At 37.9% G+C, this 14,166-nt stretch overlaps 1 protein-coding gene across 3 annotated transcripts in view; it reads left to right on the top strand.

The window, feature by feature from the left end:
- Positions 1 to 14,166, top strand: part of UNC5A (unc-5 netrin receptor A) — a 241,331-nt gene that overhangs the window by 145,153 nt on the left and 82,012 nt on the right. The gene's annotated exons all lie outside the window — the stretch shown is intronic.

Here is a 14,166-nt window from a genome sequence, read left to right as displayed (position 1 = left end):
TAATAAACTGAAATATACATACAGTAGTAAAAAATAATGTTACGCCTATAAAAATTACACTTTTATGCAACCATAGGATTTTTATTAACAACACAAAGGTTTGATAACTTGCAGATATTCATGCCAAATTCAGGTTAAGGTTTTTGATGACCTAGTCCAGTGATGGTGAACCTTTTAGAGATCAAGTGCCCAAAATGCAAACCAGACCCACTTATTTATTGCAAAGTGTCAACACAGCAATTCTGGCATTAAATTATGAAAATCTTCTTGCTCCGTGCTATACCACAGCTTTCAAGGGTCCTGAGGATACCAATATTGTTGACAGAAGGTGGAAAAATTCAGATTGCCATTGGAGCTTCCGTTGACAACCCAATGAACAGGAAGAATTGTGGGGCCAAGAGCAGCAACCTTTTCTTCCTGCCATCTCAGATAGACCCAGATGCTTAACGTTCTGGGCTACCTGGCCCACAAGTCCTGTCTGGTGAATTTTGTGCTTGGGCAACAACCTGAGTGCCCACTGAGAGGGCTCAGAGTGCCACCTCTGGCACCCATGCCATAGGTTTGCCACCACTGACCTAGTCTATAGATCTTATTGGTTGGTTTGCAATATTTGGAACTCCACTAAGGACTGGAAAATCATCAGCTACAGTACATGTGTCAGCAACATAGACAATAGAGCCAACTCCATTCTCTGCATTTACAGAGCTTGAGGCAGATAACTGCTGATCAGTGTCTCAAATGTTGTTTCTAACGTATATTGATTAACTAACCAATGTATATATTCTTATCCTGGGGAATCCCTTTAGATATATCATATTTTTATATTGTTTTGTTTTTCTTCTACAGCCTGAAGATTTTATCACACAATGCCATATGCTTATTCTCTTTGTCAGGGAGATGTGTCCAAGAAGTTGCCTGATGTTGTCTCTTTTCCAACTCTCACTTTTGTTGAGGGTCATATAAGCATATTTAGACTCATTTCCTATTAATTCACTCACCATTGAGCTTCAGCAAATGAGTATATCGCTCTTGGGGTTATGTTTGCCTGAAGAAAATGTTTAGAATTGTTTTGTAGCATCACAGTAGATAACTAGGTCTTTGCTTTCTCCTTAAGTTACAATATGGATATAAGTTTATACATTGGGATAGAAGTTTATACATTGGGTATCATCTGCATGTGGCTAAAAGACAGCAAGTTCCTGTTTTTTTTGTTTTTTTTTTAAATCTTAACAAGAAATGCAACACAAGGTCTTTTTTAGGGGAAACGGTGTAGATTTTCCACTACAACAAAACTAAAGAATTTCATCCTGTGAAATAAAAACCTTAAACTTTACTTTTAGCCATTCATTGAAAGGTCCTCTCCCCAAGACGAGTAGTATGAAACCACATTGTATCAGGAGTACATGTTGACAGTGGTGTTTTATTTTGTAGTATAAAAACGATAAAAAAAATAATTAAATCATGTGATCATTACTTTAAAGCTCTTCCTAATACTTATAGTACAAAAAAATCTCTTTCCAATCTCATGAGTTGCCACTTTGCTCCTTTTCACAAATCCCCGATATCCCTATTTTCTGGCTCACTTGTTTGCTTCTTACAAGTTCACATGATTTTGATTGACCTGCGAAAAAATTAATTTCAGCCTCCTGTTAAGGTTGACATCTTTCAGGGATATATATTTACTGTGACTCAAAAATAATTATATTGGAGGTCACAGGGGCACCAATAGGGGCACTAGGGGCACCAACTGGTTGTGTGCAATTTTGTGCTTTCTGGTGGATTACAGAAACACTGAAATGTATAGTAGAGTTCTGCTTATTTCCATTACAAAAATGTGAATTTGAGCCCATGTTTCATTTAAGCCTTTCCCAATTTTATTTCTACTTGGAACCATTATGTTTATTAAAGGGCATCTACCACAGTGAAGGATTGTAAACCAGGCACACTGACATAGTGGTGTGTACCCCCTCTTTTTAGTAAAAAAAACATGTAATATTATGCAAATTAGCCCCAAATCAGCTCATTTGCATACCTTTTACTTAAAAACAAGGGCACGAGAAGCTAAAAGAAGAACAGATCTTTCTAGAGGATGCCCACATCAGTATGTCAGTGTACTTGGTTTGCAATCCTTCATCCTGGTGGTAGATGTCCTATTAACTCACTTAGGTGACGGCTAGAAAATAGATTTCATACATCAACAATTCAAGACTCTTTCATAAAGCAAAGAGAGTCTGCCACATTTTAAAGCAATGGATTCGTTAAAACTTGTAACGTGTATGAACGTCTGACACAAAAACCCATGATGATATAAATAAATGAATGCAACAATATTCAATGTCATTAGCTTAAATAATTAGATTTTATGATTTACCAAATTTATGGCCTCTCTAAAGTAGGTGGAGTTATCACTAAGATGGCCGCCACTGGAAACTACAAGTTCCATGATCCTTTAGTTCCCAGTAACTCCTCCTCCGTCTTATGCTCTGCTCCCAGTGATGATCTAACAGGTTTTCTTGCTCTGTTACCATAGTAATGATGTGTAACTGCCATCACAACAACACTGACCGTACTGGATGCACTGCAACCAACCGACTACAGCCAAACGTAGTGGTGATCACATGACCCTGCCCAGGCAGGTACAGGACATGTCATGTGGACATGTGACCAGCAGCCATCTTCTATCCTGCAACGGACCGCGCGGAGGAAATTAACGGACTGATTAAAGGGCCAGTAGCATTTTAATTCTTCATCACTGTGTATGTCACCAGCATTTTCTGCTAAGGGGAGCAAAATTTTAAATAACAACTAATTACACATTAGCTTATATTTTGAGTGCCCACTTGTATATGAATTATGCTGATTCCTGGAATACCCCTTTAATGATTAAAACCCCTTTTCAGAAAGAGACAACTGTATAAATATATACAGCTCATCCTGCTCTATGATATGCTGCTGTTAGAAGATAATACTGTTCTAGATTGCTTTTAATAGGGAATTGGAAATCACAATTGAGGGCATCATATATAATGACAATAGGGTGGACTACAGTAGGGTAGTTATACCACATCACGCAGTAAAAGTAGTAACAAGCTTTTCCAGAATATTTCTAAAGCCCAGAAAAATAACTAAAAACATGATTCACTTCATTATTTCTTAAGCAATTTAAAAGCAAACATCATTATAACAAGCAATTTCAGTTTCTGTTATTCTAGAAGAGGCGACATGTTCTTTACTAGGCATAGTAAATGCTAAGTTTTCATTGTGAAAGGTAATAAATCAAGAATGTCTTTGTATGACGGATACTTAGTAAACCTGATCAATGACTATTAGTGACACATAGTTCTCTCCCCACAACTCAGTGTAAACATGAATGCTTAAATGGGTTGTACCAACTATTAAAATCATCCCCTATCCACATTGACCCCCATCAAATACAAGAACCCCTAGCCATACCAAGAATAGAGAAGTGCTAATTGGTCTGTAGCTGCAGTTTAAAGAACAGGAGTAGCGCAGAGGGAACGGAGGAGCCGACCACAGCAAGGCTGACCACATGCAGAAATCAAGTCTCTACTATATCCAAAAGAGGGATTTATCATTTATGGAGATTAGGAAATGGGAGCTTCCGGCAAAGATTCCAATTGTACTTAAAAAGAGGTGTTGGCCAGAAACGTTTATCATTTTTGGATATTACAGAATTTTTATACTGACAGAAAACATAGATCCTTTCAATTCACCAGGGAGGACATAACCCTACCTATGCAATGGATTGACTTACATGTATGCCAATAGGACTTCTATCAGCTAGAAAGATAGTGTATGTTTGCATTACAATATTGTAGATACATTTCTTTATTAAACCTATCAATGCAGAGTCAAACTCATACTCCAGTAACTAGTTGCCACTAAATAGCTGTCCCAGATACTTAATCTGGACTCAGTATCATCCAGATTTAGTGGGTCTTTACTGTATTTTCCTGTATATTAGCAGTTTATGACTCTGAACAGCTTAGAGTGCTAATAAACAACTTTCAAAGCCATAATGACCTTCCCTACACTATATTTTAGCACTTCAGAAACACTAAAATTTGGTACTCAAATCATTACTTCTCTCTGGCGTCCATACCTCTACACTTCTAACCACCCACAGTTAGTTACAGCATCATTAACCTCTTCCCTGCTTATGGAGGATCTTCAAAGTCCTGCTTCATTAACAGCATCCTAAATTGCCACACGAAGATACAATATTTACCTCTGGAGATTTCTAGGTCTCTGTTTTATCTGCTCTAATCTGCAGAGCATTGCATCATTAACTCCTTCACCGCTAGAGACTGACAATTACCGCTCCGTTAAGGCAAAACTATTCTTTTAGGTTTACACCTTTTACATGGCAATGAAGAAAATAAACAATCTGTTTATACTTAATTAGTCCCTTATTTATCCATATATTAGTCTCCGAATCACGTATATTACGTCTTTAAGTGGTACGGTCTGGTTTCTTTTAAGATCCAGTACCTTAAATAGGCTTTCCATATTAAAAATCGGCTCTGAGCTTTAGTTGAGTACTAACATTTTCAATGACGGATGCATAATCAAAAAGTGGCAAAACTCACACAGTGCTTTTTGACTAAAAACTCAGCAAGAAGGTAGTGATGAGGTGCCCTCTACATTTTTTAGCACTTGAGGCTCATTTATTACAGCTTACAATTGTTCTAAAGATTTTAGAAATCATGATAGGTCAACAATTGTGTAGAAACTTCTACAGTTTAGATACAGCCCTATACATGCAATACCTGTCGAGTCTACTATACATTTACACCTCCTGTTAATGTGTATGCTTATGGGAATTCTCCTTAGAGAATACAACCCTTCATGCAAAATATAATGGAAAATGCTACCTACTTTTACTTGACCTTGGCCCACCGGGCCAACCGTCTTTCAGTGGTTAAAATTGAGGTAGAAGCTTACAGGGGTTCATAATAACTGAGATTACAATTTTCATAGGAACTGAGATCCAATTTTAGGAACCAGAATCCAGCACCCCAAATGACCAGTTGAAATAGGGGTAACCTGTAGTAATCTGATCTGACCACTGCATAGACATTAAAGTTCTCTGCTTCCTGTCCCATGTTTTGCTTATAAGCTGATAAGCATAGTTTATGTTGCTGACTATTCTTTATCATCTGATACTGGGGAAATATTTTATGGATAAGTTATTCCAATTTTTATAAAATAATTTTTCCATCTCGGCTAATTATGACATATCCACCTGGGACCTGCACATATCTTGGGGAGGGTCCTAAATAGAGGCTTTTCCAGGGATGCTCCGATTTATGAAAGTGCTAAGTGTATAGTCTTGACTATTTTCTGTGCCCCCATAGAGTCGAATGGATAGTGGTAGGTGGGTGCCAATTCAGGAGGAAGGACATGCATCTATTAGCTATTTATGACATATCCTGTGAATATTTCATAACTAGTCTAGATTGAACACCTTGCAAAAAAACCCTTGTCCACCTTCCCACTCCATTTAGATCATATAATACTCTAAGATAATTGGCGGGTCCCTTGCTTTATTGACCTGCCCTTATTTCTGATTGTGGCCAAAAATAAATCTATTAATCTAGCTATCCATAACCCTAACAGAATAGCAGGTTTCCAGAGCCAATGTTAAAATCAAGCCAAACATCCCTTAATATCATCTTTATCGATTCCTGTAAGGCCCTGTGCACGTCATTTTTGTATATAGGAAATTTCATTTGGACACAAACAACAGTATCAAACAGACCATTTGAAATCAACAGAAAATAAAATCCACTTTTTCAAGGAACAAAGCTCTCAGGGTTAGGGGGATTAGTTAGGTGATGGGTGCCAGGGAGATTGTCACTTGCACAGCTATGGCCAGAATATTCATTAGGTTCAAGTTTGACATCAAATCAATAATTCCCATTTTGGAGAATCTAACAAGAACATCGTTTAAAGATTTGCTCATCAGTCGAGTTGATAGAATTGAGTTACCATGAATATGCTGATATTTATTTGCTCACATATTACAGTCTTATGAAAAAAAGCAGCCAGTTAGTCTTCATAATAATAATAATCTTTATTTATATAGCGCCATCAAATTCCGTAGCACTTTACAAATCATAGGGGACATGTGCAAATATAATATTACATTACCGAGTACAAACAGTCATATAGAGCAATAGGAGTGAGGGCCCTGCTCACAAGAGCGAGATGTACATATCCACACCAAAAAAATTTACATCTACACTTGAGTACAGTATGAATATGAGTTTATGTCTTGTTAGTTTCTTATGACCTCTACAATAGTGATAGGGATTTATAAAGCGATGGCACATTTGCATTTGATATTCACCCTTTAGATAGCACCTGATAAGCCAAGAGGCTCTGATCTCTTAGTCTACTCAGTGCACACCTACAGGTCTGGAAAATTCTATGGCAGGACCGGTATTGCGTAGAACTGCCCAATGTCTGGTACCAGGATCTGGTACAGGCTATAGCTCAGTGATGGGGAACCTTTTGGAGACAGAGTGCCCAATCTACAACCAAAACCGACTTTCGTGTCACAAAGTGCCAACATGACAATTAAAGCAGTAACTTATTGATCCCAGTTGTATCACAAGTTTCAACCATATTGGCAACCTGAGCACACTAATACAATATAAAGAAGATGGAGAAATTTGCAATATAGCTTCCTTCCAGGGTCCCCTGAAGAGGAAGAATCAGGGGACCCAGAGGAGGAGCTCCAACGATAATCCATCTCTGTCTACACCTTCTCGCTTCTTGTGTAGTCCTGGCAGCTAAGGAGATGTTGCTTTAAAATAGCACTGAGTGTAGCACTCAAGCCATCCTCCTTCAATCCAAGACAGCCATGGGTTTTGGATTGCAGGAGGAAGGCTTGAGTCACATCTAGCAAATTCTCTTCCTAGGTGAAGGCCTGGGTTCCCACAGAAATGGCTCCGAGTGCCACCTCTGGCACCCGTACCATAGGTTCGCCACCACTGCTATAGCTAATGCACTGCCACAGGCATTCACACATCGCTACTCAACTCAAACTTGGCATGGAGATGGCGTAAAGGGGAAATAGTTATAAATCCTGCCCATGCACAAGTAAAAGCCTTGATCATTCCCCTCCATGGTATATATGGAAAACAAATACATCAATGAGTAGATTTATGCATCAGCAGATTGTGGTCCCAGGGCAGACATCAGAGGAGCATATGCATCTGTATGAGGGTGTCCCCACTTCAAAGGGATATTTCAGATGGGCACCTTTCACCCCCCTCACTATAAGTTTGGGAAAAACATGTACTTCTTACATGTTTATGTTCCACTCCTGAGTTTGATTTACAAATACTGATAGAAAATACTGCCATCTGAATTGGGCCTAAGGAACACAATACACGCTTTTGTTGAACATATTACTTGAGCAATTAACCCATAAGTAACTTTTTTCAGTCAAATTTTCTCCACATTGCATAAATTGAGAACGTCTTGGACAGTACAGTTCCTCTTGAATAATTTGGAAGGTCAGTTTAGGACAGGGCTACTGACCAAGCTTTACTACATTTGACATTCTGCCTGAAGCTTTTTGCTGACAAAGCATATGCCATTGTCCTGAGGACAGTATTCTAATACCAAAAGTGATGATCATCTAGAAATTCCCAAAGGGCATGCGATTGCTTCCTAATTTTGTCTGTTTTTCCTCAGTGATTTTGGATAATGAATAAAAGTGTCAACACCACACAGCTGCCAGCCACAAATAATCTTGTACAACCATCACAAAAACAAGATTGCAGAGCAGAATGTGATGTAGATAAAAGCACAAATACACCCACATCACACAGCTATGGCAACCTTCTCTAAGAAACATAATGACATTAGAGTGAATATTATCCTGAAATCTTCATGTAGCGCATTTCTTGTTTAAGCCTCGTTACTGTAGATCTAGTTTTGTCTCCATTTACTAAGAAGTTACTTCTTACTTAATGACAATCGGCAGTTGGATCCAGCGGACCAGTAAGAATCCCACAGAGAAATAGCATGACCAGGCGTGAGCAAGTAATAGGAGCCGAAGTAAATTATCTTTGGCAGTATCAATGTACAAAAGCAATTTCAATGTCTACGGTGATGTACGTGCCACATGCTCACATCAACAGCTGTTTCACATGAGTTCTGTTCAGTGAATATTCTAGATATTTACTGCTCAACCATGTAAGCATGCAGATACAGCATAGAGCACCGCTGAGGTGAGACAGATAAAGGTTAATTAGAGATGTAAATGAGTAAAATGAAGGAAGTCTGGTAGTCTGTAAAATGGTAGGACTGTAGAAAATGTTGGAAGTTAGTACTAATACCCTAAACTAATCTTTATCTGCCATACGCCTACGCCAATTTGCTGCAGATTGTTCATCATCCATTGACGACTTAAATATTACTTAATCTTATTCACTTGCTGCAGAAAAATAAATTATTTACCTGTGATATAGGTTTTATATCAGTAGAATGTCACTGTGCGCTGTAGATTTCAATCCTGAATTTTCCATTTTGAAAGCAAAGATTAAAATGCTTCAGACTTATATTTTCAACATTGTCAAATACCTTCATACAATCCCCACATCATACAGCCACTCACTGCGCAAATTACACCATGCCCACCTAATAGAATCGAAAAAAAACTTTGGTAACTAGTCCACCAAAGCTACATCCATTTTTCTTGTTATTTGATTACAGAAAAGTAAAAACCTGTACAAACACAAATGACATTTTGTTAGAGATTAGGTATACAGAAGCAAAGAAGTCGGTGTAAAGCCAGGGACAGATGGGACAGGTCCGCTGCAGGTTTATATAAATCTCTTCCACATCCTGCAATGAAGAACTATAGCTGAGGGTTTAGAATCTGTAGCCTTTAAAGGAACCTGTTGCCACATCTTTCACACATACAGCTGGTGGCAGGTTCCCATAGAGCCCTAGTAACTAACTGATACCCTCCTTTTAGCTAATAATTGTTACTCTCAGATCCCTTATAAAATCAGTTATAAACTTGTCTGATATCTAGCGATCTATAGAGCAAATAGAGGGGCGTGGCCTAATGTAATGTGACCAGGGTGACATCATCACAGATCCTTTAGTCTCTTAACATTAGCAACCTGTACCCCATGCATATATCTGATAAAACTACAGCAGTATGAGCTTCTACTCCTCAGGCTGCAGTGATTTCATGTGATATGGTATGCTGAGATTTAATGAGATATATGCTTGCTATACAGTTTGCTAATTTGAAAGGCTAAAGAACCTCTGATGATGTCACCCTGGTCACATGACATTACTCCTGCATGAAGAGAAAGCATGGGGAGGAGCTGCTGGAATCATCCCAAGGAGGCAAAACTTAACTTGACTCGCTATAGACATCCTTGGATACCAGGTAAAATGATAAAGTGCAATATATGGGAATCTGAGAGGAACAATTTTTAGAACGGTCTGTTAGAACGGTTAGTTACATGGGAACCTGCCACTAGCTGTATTTTTAGAAAATGTGGTAACAGCTTTTTTTTTTATACTTACCCCTCTCAGCGCTCCTACGCAGCCAGTTTACCACCTATCACTGACGGCTCCTGCTTGTATACAGAGGCCAGTAGCGACAGACAAGTAACTGCTACAGTCTGTAACCTATGCTGTTGATGTGACCTCACTATGGGTCTCTGTATACTAAATTAAACTGCCAGATTTATATATATATATATATATATATATATATATATATATATATATATATATATATATATACCACCCCCACCTACATATATATAAAAATGTAATCCCTGACATCCCCAACCTCTTTGGGGTTACTCAATTGATATGGCACACTGACCCACTGACCAATGTTGGAAAAGATGAGCACAGAAATGGTTGAAAGACTAATTTATGTAAAAATAAAAAGTATTCTGTCCTAATCTTCCTGCTCTCCCTGCTCTCCCTGAGGCTGAGCCAACACAGGAAGAATTTTTAGGGGCCCTTTAAGGCTACCCTATCTGTCTCCAGGTAAAATTGTCCAGTCTGGTGGCTTCCAGACTACATTATATATATATACATATATATATATATATATATATATATATATATATATATATAGTGCTCACAAAGATCTGAATGAATGAAATATCCTCATAGAATACTTTACAAAGTTGAATGTGCTGACAACCAAATCACAAAAAATCCTAAATGGAAATCAAATTTCTTAAACAATGGAGGCCTGAATTTGGAGTCACCCAAAAAATTAAAGTTGAAACTCAGACAACTGGCTGATCCAACTTTGATGTAGAGTCCTTAAAACAAGTCAAAATGAGGCACAGTATAGTGTGTGGCCACCGCATGCCTATAAGACCTCAGATGCCATAGTGTGGGTCCTAGTAAAGAACATCTAATGTATCCATCCTGTTAACTGAAGCCAATCAATAAACTTGGAAAGACAGGATGCCCTTTAACCCCTTAAGGATGCAGCCATTTTACAGCTTAAGGCTCAGTCCCAGTTTTTGGATTCTGACTTGGGTAACTTTATATGGTTATAATTTTTGAACACTATTACTTATCAAAGTGATTCTGAGATTATTTTTTCCTCACATGTTGAGCTTCATTTTAATGGTAAATTTTGGCTGATAAGTTTTGCGTTTATTTACAAAAAAAAATGATGAATTTTTTGAAAAATTTGCCATTTTTTGAAATTCAAAATCATTGCGTTTTCAGGCAGATAGATTTACCACCTAAATAAGTTGCTGAATAACATTTCCCATATGTCTACTTTACATTTTCATCATTTTTGAAATGTCTGGATAATTTATTTTGATGTCACGCGGCTTACAAATCGAACATCGGTTTTCCGTATTTTCAGAATTGACCATTTTGGGGATAAATACAGTTTTGAATGAAATTTTACATATTTAACATCAAAACCCCCCTATATAACAAACCCATTTTCAAATCTTCACCCCTCAAACTATCATAAACAGCTTTTAGGAAGATTGTTAACCCCTTGAGATCTTCATAGTAATTACATCAAAATGGAGGTGAAATTTAGAATGGTCAAATTGTGTGGGTTATACGTTCATATAGCGCTAAAATTTACACATTTCCAAAAGATAAAAATAGAAACCCCATTATACAATTTGTTCTGCAATTTCTCCCAAGTACAGAGACCCCCCACATGTGGTCGTTTCTTGTTTTGTTGGGTGCACAGCGAGATTTAGAAGGGAAGGAGCGCCTGCAGCTGCCAGGATTTTAGTTTCCTCATTGGCCCCTATTGTAGGCTATAAAAATTTTGTTTTTTCGTTCTTGGGGCCATGTGATGGTATTTTTTTTGCGGAATGAGATGCTTTTTCCAGTTTAACCATTTAGGGGTTGGTATCCCCTGTTGTTTAAAATTTAGGAATATTTTTTTGAGGGCAGGAGTAGAAAAGCATCAATTCTGTACTGGATTTTTTACTTTTTTTTCTATTGTGTTCACCATATAATAACAATCATGTTATCTTTATTCAATGGGTCGATACAATTACGGGGATACCAGACATAAATATTTTTTCTAACATTTTACTAAATTTGTCAAATAAAAGCTAATGTGGGAAAAAAATCTATCATTTTTGCATTGCCATCTTCCAAGTGGCATAACATTTTTACTTTTTTGGCTACAGAGCTGGTTGATGGCTTGTTTTTTTGTGGGACATGTTGTACTTACATTATTGTACAGTATCATTCTGGAGTACATATGTTTTTTTGATCACTTTTTATTGAATTTTTTGTGGGATTCAGTAGGTAAAAATCATAATTTTTGGCAGGTTTTTAGCAGTTTTTTTTAACAGCATTTTCTGTGCAGGTTCAATAATTATTTACTTTTACTCTACGGGTTGTTACGGATCCGGTGATACTATATATGTGGGGTTTGTTTTATGATTTAGACTTTTTTTAGCGTTATATGTCTCTTTATGTGTTATGGGGATTATGGGCATTTTTATTCATTTATTACTTTATTTTTTATTGAATAACCAGATTGGACCCCAGAGTTGCCATAGTAATGATCGGCGCCCCCCGAAAATGTTGCTGGGGGGCCGATCGTGGGAGAAAGACCCCCAAAAGGCATTTTAAATGCTGCGGTCGCGCTGCCCGTGGCATTTAACGGGTTAAACATCTGAGATCAGAGCCCACTCTGACCGCGGATGTTACACTGGGGTGTCGGTTATTAGTTATAGCCAGCACCCCGTGTTTCCCGATGCTACTAGAATGTAGTTGGGGCTGCATGGTTGGTTTTCTAAGTGCACATTATGTGCTTTTAATTCATTTTAAAACTATTTTTTCTTTATTTTGTGAAATTGACAACGCGTTTCGATGCTGGACCAGCATCTTCATCAGGTAAGAGGGTAATAAACAATAAAATAACAATATTAGCGAGTGCTCAATAGTATAATAAGTATAGTAAATGTACACAAACACATATAGATATATAAAGTATAAAAATAAATATAGTCATAAATATATATGTAAATATGTAAACACATAATACAAAATATATTTTTTATATTTTTTTAAAAACATTTTTTTACATATACCTGTACCTGCACATGTACCTAGATGCGTACCCATATCCCTGTTTTTTCACTTACAATTTATTCTGGACTTCTTGCAGGCTCTCTGCCTTAATGCAGGGAGGGGGGGGGGGGTATTTTGCAGCATCCATAAGGTTCTACAAACCTATCCCCACATGGGCTGGATATAATAACTGTGTTCAATATTCAGCACCATCAGCTTTGTTTATTGGCGCCTGCAACCAACAATACTTTTTTTAACCTTTATGATACAAAGTTTCCTGCAGGGTGTTGCGCTATGTGCACAAACCCCATGGAGTCGGTTTATAACCGTTTGTGCAGACAAATGCACACTTGTGGCCTACTGGAGATCATTTTGCATGGCCCTGATGGTTCCTCCTTGGACAAAGGCGTAGGTAGCGGTCCTGCTTCTGGGTTGTTGCCCTCTTACCGCCCCCTCCACTTCTCCTTCTGTACTGGCATGTCTCCTGGTAGCGCCTCTGGACTAAACAGTCCATCTTTTGCTACCACAAGTGTGAAAGAACCCCCGACATTCAAAATTGACCAAAACATCAGCCAGAAAGCATTGGTACTGAGAAGTAGTCTGTGATCCCCACCTGCAGAACCACTCCTTTATTGAGTGTGTCTTGCTAACACAGACACAGAGAGAGAGACATAGAGAGAGAAAGAGAGACAGAGAGAGAGACACAGAGAGAGACACAGAGAGAGAGACACACAGAGAGATAGAGAGAGAGACAGACAGAAAGAGACAGACAGAGAGACAGAGAGACACAGAGAGAGACACAGAGATAGAGAGAGAGACAGAGAGAGAGAGAGACAGAGACACCCAATTTTGCACAAAAAATTTTGAAAGTACAGAAAGTATTTTGAAAGGGTTTAATGGGAAGGCATTAATCAGTCATTGCAAACTATTGAGAGTTGTTTTCAAAGGAGAGATATTTTGCTGTATATACGTGTAGATGTGTATTCCTAAACCCAGAGTTTATACATCTGTTATCTGTTATATTGTAACCATTATTCACAGCACATCAAGGAGTGTAATATTGAACCCTAATAATATAAATCAGCCATCCAAACAAATATGTTCTTGAACTTCTCTTACTTTTCCGTGAGTTGAGTTGAGAAGATGTGCCTCAGCAGCAAATCCAGTGGCACACTGTGCCGAGTCCCACTTTTTACAACACAATAAAAGATCAAAGCACATTTATTCAATTACTATGAATGTGAAGGTTGTATTCCACCATGGTACACTTTAAATTCATGAGATTTATTTTATTTATGCTGTTCCTGCAGTAATCCCCATCTCTTTATTTTCACGTTTCCTTTTCGGAAAAAAATACGTCGGTTTAAGTGTAACACCTCATAGCAAACCACAGCTCACCTGTCAATCCCTTTTTAACTTGTCAGCTGTAGAAAAAGGTTTCGAGTTATGTCTATAGAATTGTGTAGGAATTGTACAAAAAATATATGTTCCAGTGGATGATTTCACCTTATTGATCATCCACTTCGCTGTATAGAACAGCACAGTTTCTCTTCCACTTGTTACCGGCAGATC

This window comes from Engystomops pustulosus, chromosome 4, assembly GCF_040894005.1.
Source record: "Engystomops pustulosus chromosome 4, aEngPut4.maternal, whole genome shotgun sequence".
Classification (NCBI taxonomy): domain Eukaryota; kingdom Metazoa; phylum Chordata; class Amphibia; order Anura; family Leptodactylidae; genus Engystomops; species Engystomops pustulosus.
The sequence above is the reverse complement of the archived record's forward strand: the minus strand, read 5'-3'. Positions and strand labels throughout refer to the sequence as shown.